Source organism: Giraffa tippelskirchi, chromosome 2 (assembly GCF_054371585.1).
Source record: "Giraffa tippelskirchi isolate mGirTip1 chromosome 2, T2T-mGirTip1v1.2.pri, whole genome shotgun sequence".
Lineage (NCBI taxonomy): Eukaryota > Metazoa > Chordata > Mammalia > Artiodactyla > Giraffidae > Giraffa > Giraffa tippelskirchi.
Genome location: NC_137276.1, coordinates 98,216,873 through 98,227,838, shown reverse-complemented (window position 1 = coordinate 98,227,838; position 10,966 = coordinate 98,216,873). Strand labels below are relative to the sequence as shown.

Below are 10,966 nucleotides of genomic sequence, written 5' to 3'. Positions count from 1 at the left end.
GTCGGTTGCCATTTCCTTCTCCAGGAGATCTTCCCAACCCAGGGATAGTACCTGTGTCTCCTGTATTGGCAGATGGATCCTTTACCCCTGAGTCACCAGGGAATCCCTCTTGCCTCAGTAGTGAAAGTGAAAGTGAAGTCTCTCAGTCGTGTCGAACTCTTTATGACCGCATGGACTGTAGTCTACCAGGCTTCTCCATCCATGGAATTTTCCAGGCAAGAGTACCAGAGTGGATTGCCATTTCCTTCTCCAAGGGATCTTCTGACTCAGGGGTCAAACCCAGATCTCTCACATTGTGGGCAGACTCTTTACTCTCTGAGCCACCTGCCTCAGTAGTAGGGGGAAATAATTAGCCCCAGAATAGACAGCACTGGGTCCTGTCTAACAGATCTGGAAAGCACAATCTAGAAGGATGAAAGGTTTTTCAAAGTGACTTAACAGTATCCCAGAAGATAAAATATGTATTCTATTCAGAAGTTGAGAATAAGAATATAAAATATCCAACACTCAAAAAGACAAAATTCATAATGACTGGCACCATCAGGCATGCCAGGAAACAAAAGAATACAATTGATGATTAGGAGAAAAACCGATCAATTGAAACTGACTCTGAACTGACATAGATATTAAAATTAGCAGATAAGTATATTAAAATAAATATCAAAACTGAACATTTTTTTAAAGACCCAAATTGAACTTATAGAGATGAAAACTAATGTGTCTGGGGTGAAAGATATACCAGATTGGATTGACAGATTAAACATTGCAAATGAAATGAATAGTGAACTTGAAGACATAGAATAGAAGCTACCCAAAATGAGACACAGAGACATAAAAAAAGAATTAAAGGAAAATGAAAAGAGCATCAGTGAGCTGTGGGACCTGACTTCAAGCAACCTAACAAATGGAAGAGAGGATGGTGTAAAATAAAGAATTTGTCAGGTCTTAGCCCAGGGTTCCTGGGACAGAGCTTCTAAAGCCTTGGAATTTCCTGAATGATAAGTATCTGTGTTCTTCATGGTGGGCTTCTGGGACCATGCCTGCATTTATGCTAATGAGGTGACTCATCATGAGCCCCTATATAGTTCTAGGAGGAGAGCCTGCCTTCTAGAAGGGCAACCACATGAATAGAGGTTGAGGCTTTCAGCCAGGTGATAACCTGAGATTGGATTATCAGCCTGATCTCCAAAAAAGGGAGGAAGCATGGAGTTGAATTCAGTCATGTGGCCAATGATTCAGTTAATCATGTCTACATAATGAAACCCAGTTAAAAACTCTGGACACTGAAGCACAATTGAGCTCCCCTGGTTAATGATACACAGTGATGTGCTGAAAGGGTGACTTGTCTTGGGGACACAGAAGCTCCACATTTCAGACCTTCCCAGACCTTGCCCTGTGCATCTCTTACTTGGCTTGTCCTGATTTGTATTCTTTATAATAGAATAGAAATCATAATATAGTACTTTCCTCGGTTCTGTGTATAGTGTTTGCCTGGTTCTGTCATTTGGGAAAGTTGTTGAACCTCAGAGGATAATGGAAACCCCCAAATTTATAACCGATTAGTCAGAAGTGTGGGTGTCCTGGGAACCCCGGAGTTATGGCTGGTGTCTGAAGTAAGAGGAGTCTTGTTTAGGACTATGTCCTTAACCTGTGAAATCTGCACTAACTCTGGATGGTTAGTGCTGAAATTACATTGCAGGGGGACCAAAAATTATTTGAAAAGATAATGGCCCAGAATTTTCTGTACTTGATAAAAACTATAAACCCACAAACCTAAGATGCTCAATAAGCCCAAAACTCAAGAAACACAAAATTATACCAGTGAAAGTAAAAGTCACTCAGTCATGTCCAACTCTTTGCTACCCCATGGACAGTAGTCCATAGAATTCTCCAGGCCAGAATACTGGAGTGGGTAGCCTTTCCCTTCTCCAGGGGATTTTCCCAACCCAGGGATCAAACCCAGGTCTCCCACATTGCAGGCAGATTCTTTACCAGCTGAGCCACAAGGGAAGCCCAAGAATACTGGAATAGGTAGCCTATCCATTCTCCAGTGGATCTTCCCGACCCAGGAATCGAAGTGGGATCTCCTGCATTGCAGGCAGATTCTTTACCAACTGAGCTATGGCACATCACAATAAAGTAGTTCAAAATCAATAATAGAAAGTTTGAAAAGTAGCCAGAGAAAATAGTCACATTTCATAGAGTGGAACAAAGATAAAGATGACAGTGGAAAAGATGACTTGGAAAAGTCCAAGCCAGAAGACAGAGGAGCAACATCTCTATGAAGTACTGAAAGAAAAGAACAGTCAACCTTGAATACTATACCCACTGAAAATATTCTTCAAAAATGAAGGTGAACTAAAGATTTTTATTTTTGGACATAAAAAAGTTCAAAGAATTCATCACGAGCAGAAATGCATTACAAGAGATGTGTTTCATTTGTTTGTTTTTTAAAAAGTTGTTTAAGGTAAAGTAATTAGCCCCCAACTAAAATAAATAAATTTATTAAAAAAAAAAGTTTGTTTAGGCAAGGAGGAAAATAATACCATATGGAAATACAAATCTACACAAAGGAATGAGCTCCAGGAGTAGTAACTACATATATGTGATTTTTTATTATTCAAATCTCTTTAGAAGAAAATTAACTCTTTAAATGAAGCTATCAACACTGCATTATGTTATTTCTAACATATGTTTAAGTACAATTTAACAACAATAGCATAAAGATTCAGTTCAGTTCAGTCGCTCAGTCGTGTCCGACTCTTTGCGACCCCATGAATTGCAGCACGCCAGGCCTCCCTGTCCATCACCAACTCCCGGAGTCTACCCAGACCCATGTTCATCGAGTCGGTGATGCCATCCAACCATCTCATCCTCTGTCGTCCCCTTCTCCTCCCGCCCCCAATCCTACCCAGCATTAGGGTCTTTTCCAATGAGTCAATCCTTCGCATGAGGTGGCCAAAGTATTGGAGTTTCAGCTTCAACATCAGACCTTCCAATGAACACCCAGGATTGATCTCTTTGAGGATGGATTGATTGGATCTCCTTGCAGTCCAAGGGACTCTCAAGAGTCTTCTCCAACACCACAGTTCAAAAGCATCAATTCTGCGGCGCTCAGCTTTCTTCACCGTCCAACTCTCACATTCATACATGACCACTGGAAAAACCATAGCCTTGACTAGATGTACTTTTGTTGGCAAAGTAATGTCTCTGCTTTTAAATATGCTATCTAGGTTGGCCATAATCTTCCTTCCAAGGAGTAAGCGTCTTTTAATTTCATGGCTGCAATCACCATAAGCAGTGATTCTGGAGCCCAAAAAAATAAAGTCTGACACTGTTTCCACTGTTTCTCCATCTATTTCCCATGGAGTGATGGGACCAGATGCCATGATCTTAGTTTTCTGAACGTTGAGCTTTAAGCCAACTTTTTCACTCTCCTCCTTCACCTTCATCAAGAGGCTCTTTAGTTCTTCTTCATTCTCTGCCATAAGGGTGGTGTCATCCGCATATCTGAGGTTATTGATATTTCTCCTGGCAATCTTGATTCCAGCTTGTGCTTCTTCCAGCCCAGCGTTTCTCATGATGTACTCTGCATATAAGTTAAACAAGCAGGGTGACAGTATACAGCCTTGACGTACTCCTTTTCCTATTTGGAACCAGTCTGTTGTTCCATGTCCAGTTCTAACTGTTGCTTCCTGACCTGCATACAGGTTTCTCAAGAGACAGGTCAGATGGTCTGGTACTCCCATCTCTTTCAGAATTTTCCACAGTTTATTGTGATCCAGTTTATTGTGACACAGTCAAAGGCTTTGGCATAGTCAATAAAGCAGAAATAGATGTTTTTCTGGAACTTTCTTGCTTTTTCAATGATCCAGCGGATATTGGCACTTTGATCTCTGGTTCCTCTGCCTTTTCTAAAACCAGCTTGAACATCTGGAAGTTCACGGTTCACGTATTGCTGAAGCCTGGCTTGGAGAATTTTGAGCATTACTTTACTAGCATGTGAGATGAGTGCAATTGTGCGGTAGTTTGAGCATTCTTTGGCATTGCCTTTCTTTGGGATTGGAACGAAGACTGACCTCTTCCAGTCCTGTGGCCACTGCTGAGTTTTCCAAATTTGCTGGCATATCGAGTGCAGCACAGATTAGGAGAAGAGAAATGGAAGTATATTGTTATGGTTCACATATAATCCATGAAGTTGTTTAACATTTCTTGCAAGTAGATTATACTAAGTTAAAGATGTATGTTGTAACCTCTGATGTACCTCTGAAATAACAGAGCTATAGCTATAGTAATAGCTAATAATCCAAAAAAGGAAATAAAAGAATTATAAAGCACACTCAGTTAACCCAAATGGAGGCAGAAATGGAAGGAAAACAAGGAACAAAGCCTGGATGGGATAAGAGATTTAAACCTAACCATATCAATAGTCACCTATAAGTGGTGTGCATATCCCTCAAAGGCAAATATTAGACAAAAATACCAAGACCTAAAATAATATTAGACAAAAAAAACCAAGACCCAAAGATTAGACAAAAAACCAAGACCCTGAAAGAAACATAAAGACACAAACAGGTTAAAAGTAAAAGGAGAGGAAAAAATATATATCATACTAACGCTAATCAAAAGAAGGCTCTTGAAGAAATGCAAATCAAAACTACAATGAGGTATAACCTCACACCAGTCATCAGTTCAGTTCAATCGCTTAGTCGTGTCCGACTCTTTGCGACCCCATGAATCGCAGCACGCCAGGCCTCTCTGTCCATCACCAACTCCCGGAGTCCACCCAAACCCATGTCCATCGAGTCGGTGATGCCATCCAACCATCTCATCCTCCGTCGTCCCCTTCTCCTCCCGCCCCCAATCCTACCCAGCATTAGGGTCTTTTCCAATGAGTCAGCCCTTCGCATGAGGTGCCCAAAGTATTGGAGTTTCAGCTTCAACATCAGACCTTCCAATGAACACCCAGGATTGATCTCTTTGAGGATGGATTGATTGGATCTCCTTGCAGTCCAAGGGACTCTCAAGAGTCTTCTCCAACACCACAGTTCAAAAGCATCAATTCTGCGGCGCTCAGCTTTCTTCACCATCCAACTCGCACATCCATACATGACCACTGGAAAAACCATAGCCTTGACTAGACGTACTTTTGTTGGCAAAGTAATGTCTCTGCTTTTAAATATGCTATCTAGGTTGGCCATAACGTTTCTTCCAAGGAGTAAGCGTCTTTTAATTTCATGGCTGCAATCACCATCAGCAGTGATTTTGGAGCCCCCAAAAATAAAGTCTGACACTGTTTCCACTGTTTCCCCATCTATTTCCCATGGAGTGATGGGACCAGATGCCATGATCTTAGTTTTCTGAACGTTGAGCTTTAAGCCGACTTTTTCACTCTCCTCTTTCACCTTCATCAAGAGGCTCTTTAGTTCTTCTTCACTTTCTGCCATAAGGGTGGTGTCATCCGCATATCTGAGGTTGTTGATATTTCTCCCGGCAGTCTTGACTCCAGCTTGTGTTTCTTCCAGCCCAGCGTTTCTCATGATGTACTCTGCATATAAGCTAAATAAGCAGGGTGACAATATACAGCCTTGACGTACTCCTTTTCCTATTTGGAACCAGTCTGTTCCAAATTTATTTCAGACTTAAATTGAAGAAAGTAGGGAAAACCACTAGACCATTCAGGTATGACCTAGATCAAATCCCTTATGAGTATACCATGGGAGTGCCAAATAGATTTAAGGGTCTAGACCTGATAGACAGAGTGCCTGATGAACTATGGACAGAGGTTCGTGACATTGTACAGGAGACAGGGATCAAGAAAATCCCCATGGAAAAGAAATGCAAAAAAGCAAAATGGCTGTCTGAGGAGGCCTTACAGATAGCTTGGAAGAGAAGAGAAGCGAAAAGCAAAGGAGAAAAGGAAGGATATTCCCATCTGAATGCAGAGTTCCAAAGAATAGCAAGGAGAGATAAGAAAGCCTTCCTCAGTGATCAATGCAAAGAAATAGAGGAAAACAACAGATTGGGAAAGACTAGAGATCTCTTCAAGAAAATTAGAGATACCAAGGGAACATTTCATGCAAAGATGGGCTCGATAAAGGACAGAAATGGTATGGACCTAACAGAAGCAGAAGATATTAAGAAGAGGTGGCAAGAATACACAGAAGAACTGTACAAAAAAGATCTTCACGACCCGATAATCACGATGGTGTGATCACTCACCTAGAGCCAGACATCCTGGAATGTAAAGTCAAGTGGGCCTTAGAAAGCATCACTACGAACAAAGCTAGTGGAGGTGATGGAATTCCAGTTGAGTTATTTCAAATCCTCAAAGGTGATGCTGTGAAAGTGCTGCACTCGATATGCCAGAAAATTTGGAAAACTCAGCAGTGGCCACAGGACTGGAAGAGGTCAGTCTTCGTTCCAATCCCAAAGAAAGGCAATGCCAAAGAATGCTCAAACTACCGCACAGTTGCACTCATCTCACATGCTAGTAAAGTAATGCTCAAAATTCTCCAAGCCAGGCTTCAGCAATACGTGAACCGTGAACTTCCAGATGTTCAAGCTGGTTTTAGAAAAGGCAGAGGAACCAGAGATCAAAGTGCCAATATCCGCTGGATCATCGAAAAAGCAAGAGAGTTCCAGAAAAACATCTATTTCTGCTTTATTGACTATGCCAAAGCCTTTGACTGCATGGTTCACAATAAACTGTGGAAAATTCTGAAAGAGATGGGAGTACCAGACCATCTGACCTGTCTCTTGAGAAACCTGTATGCAGGTCAGGAAGCAACAGTTAGAACTGGACATGGAACAACAGACTGGTTCCAAATAGGAAAAGGAGTACGTCAAGGCTGTATATTGCCACACCAGTCAAAATGGCTATTAAAAAGTCTACAGATAACAAATGCTGGAGAAGGTGTGGAGAAAAGGAAACCCTCCTACACTGTGGTGGAATGTAGATTGGTACAGCAAGTGTGGAACACAGTATAAAGGTTACTCAGAAAAGTAAAATTAGAGCTGCCAGCAATCCGACTGTTGGGCACATATTTGGAAAAGACAAAATCCCTTAACTTGAAAAGATAGATGCACTTCAATGTTCATAGCAGGACTATTTACAATAGCCAAGACATGGAAGCAGCCTAAATGTCCATTGACAGAGTAATGGATAAAGAAGATGTAGATAATGGAGTATTACTCAGCCGTAAAAAAAGAATGAAATAATGTCATTTGTAGCAATATAGATGGACCTAGAGATTATCACACTAAATGAAGTAAGTCAGACAAAGATAGATATCATATGCTATCACTTGTATGTAGAATCTTAAAAAATGATACAAATGAACTTATTTACAAAATAGAAACAGACTCACAGACATAGAAACAAATTTATGGTTACTGAAGGGGAACCAAGCCAGAGGGTGGGATAAATTAGGAGCTTTGGATTAATAGATACATGTACTATATATAAAATAGATACACGACAGGGACCTACTATATAGCACAGGGAACTGTATTCAATATCTTGTAATAACCTACAATGCAAAAGAATCTGAAAAAGTATATATTATATATTATAAAATAAGTAACAAGGATATGCTGTTTAGCACAGGGAATGATGGCCATTTTCTGGTAGTAATCTATAATGGAATATAATCTGCAAAAATTCTGAAACTAACATAATACTGTAAATCAACTATACTTCAACAAAACAATTAAATAAAAAAATAGCTGATTCAAATTTGTAAAATAAATGTCTATATTCTAAAAGATAAAGAGATAAAAGACAGGACCATCCCCATAAGGGAAATATAGTTAATAAACAAATAGTTGTTGTTTAGTTGCTTAGTCTTATCTGACTCTTTTGCAACCCCATGATCTGTATCCTGCCAGGCTTCTCTGTCGATGGGGTTTCCCAGGCAAGAATGATGGAGTGGGTTGCCATTTCCTTCTCTAGGGGATCTTCCCGACCCAGGGATTTAACTTGTGTCTCCTGCATTGTAGTCGTCTCCTGTATTGCAGGCGGATTCTTCACCACTAGCCACCAGAGAAGCCCCAGACAGGAAAATGTTAATTCTCACTAGAAATCAAAGAAATGTAGATGAAAGTAGTCTGAAGATAACAATTTATACATTCTGAAAGAAACCCCCCAAAAGCTGAATGTTAATATCCAATGATGGTGAAGTTGCCCAGAAATTGACTCATATATTCATTTACAGGCATATTGTTCCCACCCTTTAGCCAGAAATGTTATCGCCAAGAACTCAAGAAAGAAATAATTTGACAAGAGCAGAAAAGTCCCTCCACATTCTTCTGATTTCTGAATGTTGGAACTCCCAGGGCTGAGCCCTTTGACATCTCTTTTCCATGCACTCACTGTTTCGAGGATCTCACCTATATACCCAGACCTCTCTCCTCATGGATCTCCAGGAAGAAAGCAGACCCCAGTAGAGATTTCCCAGTGGCTAGGGAGTGGAGGATTTTGAAGGCACTTCAAGGGCTCTGAACTCAGTCAAAAAGGGCCATGAAGACAGGGGGCCGGAAAGACCCCTAAAGCAAGTTTCATCAAAGTATTAATTTCTTACATTGTTAATAACCAAATGTCCCAGGCATTATCTGCTGGGGGGTAAGGATGAGGTCCCCAGGAATTCCCTCACTGCAGTAGCTGTCAGCTCTCTTGCAGGCCCCCGGAGTTCATGTGCCTTGACACCCACCTCCAAAGTCTGTGGGAATTATTTTTGTGAGGTAACCCATTCATATTTTGACTTCGTCACTGAAGTCCATGTAAGGGAGCAAAGTTTGACCCCCAAAATATCTGGATGTAATTATTTTAAGCTGAAAACAATCGAAGCCCAAAAGACTCAGGAAAAACTTTGACCATCTCCCTAGCTGCCTAAAAAAATTTAGATAGAGGACCTCTTCCTGGAACAGAGTGATCAGAGCAGTCAGTGGAAATCTCTGCAAAAAATATGGGCCAAGTATGGTGGGCAAAACTGAGCAGGGCCTAGAGATCACAGTCCACTCTGTGTCCTCCTGTCCTGTTGTTTGCCCAGCAAACCTTTGTTTATCAAACATTGCTTTTCCATCTTCATGTGAATTGCTTTCCTCCCCTTTGAAGTCTCAAACCACCACCTCCAACATCCACTAGTGTCTCTAGCTGAAGATGGTATTTAAAGTAAGAGCTTTGGCCATTTTGGCTAGTTACTCAGTTTTCCTGGGTCTCTCCCATGTATACACATTATTAAACTTCTGTTTAATTTTTTGCCTGTTAAAAGAAAATTCTTATAAATAAATGGAAGGCTTTCCATGTTCATGGATTGAAAGACTTACTGTTTTTAAATGCCCATACTGTCCAGAGCAATCTATAGATCAATGTAACCTCTATCAAAATCCCAGCGGTTCCATTCTGCCATTCCCTAGCAGGTACCATTTCTGTTCTCTGCTTCTGTGAGTTTGACTATTTTAGATATCCTGTATAAGTGGAATCATGGAGATGTTGTTCAATGAGTTATGCAAGACAAGTTAAGTTCTAGAGATCTGTTGTACAACATAGTGCCTGTCATTAACAGTACTGTGTTGTGCACTTAAATTTTTGTTAAAAGGTAGATTTCATGTTAAGTATTATCAAAAAACAAAAAAGGAGAAGCACAAGGAAAGTGCTGGAGATGATGGATGTATCTGTTACCTTGATTGCAGTGGTGGTTTCCTAAGGTATATGCATTTGTCCAGACTCAGATATATGTACAGTTTTTGTATATCAATTATACCTCAATAAAGTTGTTTTAAAATACCAGTGGTATTTTTACAGAAGTGGAAAAAACAGTTCTAAAATTCATATGGAAGTTCAAAGGACTTGGAATAGCCAAAACAATCCTGTAAAAGGAGAATAAAGCTGGAAGTCTCACACTTTATGACTTCAAAACATATTACAAAGACACAGAAGTCAAAACAGGATGGTACTGGCGTAAACACAGACATGTAGACCAATGGAACAGAGTAGAGAACCCAGAAATAAATTCTTGCTTATATGGTCAAATGATCTTCAGTGTTGTTGCCAAGAGTAACAGTGGGGAAAAGATAATCTCCAACAAATGGTGTTAGGAAAACTGAATATTCATATGTAAAGGAAAGAAGTTAGATCATATCTCATAGCATGTAGAAAAATTAAAATGAATTAAAGACCTAAACATAAGACTTCAAACTATGTACCTTTTAGAAGAAAACATAGGGAGAAACTTTATGATACTAGTTTTGACAATGATTTTTATGGATATGACACCAAAAGCACAGGTAACAAAAGCAAAAGACAAAATGGGATTATATCAAATTTTAAATTGTCACAGCAAAGAAACAGCACAGTGAAAGGCAACCTACAGAATGGAAGACGTATTTGCAAACATATCTGATATGTGTTTGTAAACATATCTGGATAGGCTACTATCCAGATTATATAAAGAACTCCTGTGACTCAGTAATAACAAGTAAACAAGTAGCCTGAATTTGAAACAAGCAAAGGACTTGGATAACCATTTCTCCAAAGAAGATAAAATGTCAAATAAGCATATGAAAAGATGTTCAACATCATTAAATAAGCAGGGGAACGCAAATTAAAACCACAATGAGATACCACCTCACACCCATTAAGATGGCTACTGTTTGTTTTTTTAAGTGTTGGTAAGGATGTGGAGAAACTGGAATACTGGTAAGAATGTAAAATGGTATAGCCACCACTGTGGAAAATTAAACAGAAGTTCCATATGATCATCAATACTACTCCTGGGTATACATCCAAAAGAATTGAAAACAAAATCTCAAAGAGATCTGTACACCAGTGTTGATAGCAGCATTATTCACTCTAGTCAAGAGGTAGAAGTGATGTAAATGTCCATCAATGGATGAATGGATTAAGAAAATGTGGTATATATATATAACAGAATATTGTTTACCTTTTTAAAAAAGGAGAATTCTG

The 10,966-nt window shown here is 39.8% G+C and overlaps 1 protein-coding gene across 6 annotated transcripts in view; it reads left to right on the top strand.

The window, feature by feature from the left end:
• Positions 1 to 10,966, top strand: part of PPP2R3A (protein phosphatase 2 regulatory subunit B''alpha) — a 220,578-nt gene that overhangs the window by 109,012 nt on the left and 100,600 nt on the right. The gene's annotated exons all lie outside the window — the stretch shown is intronic.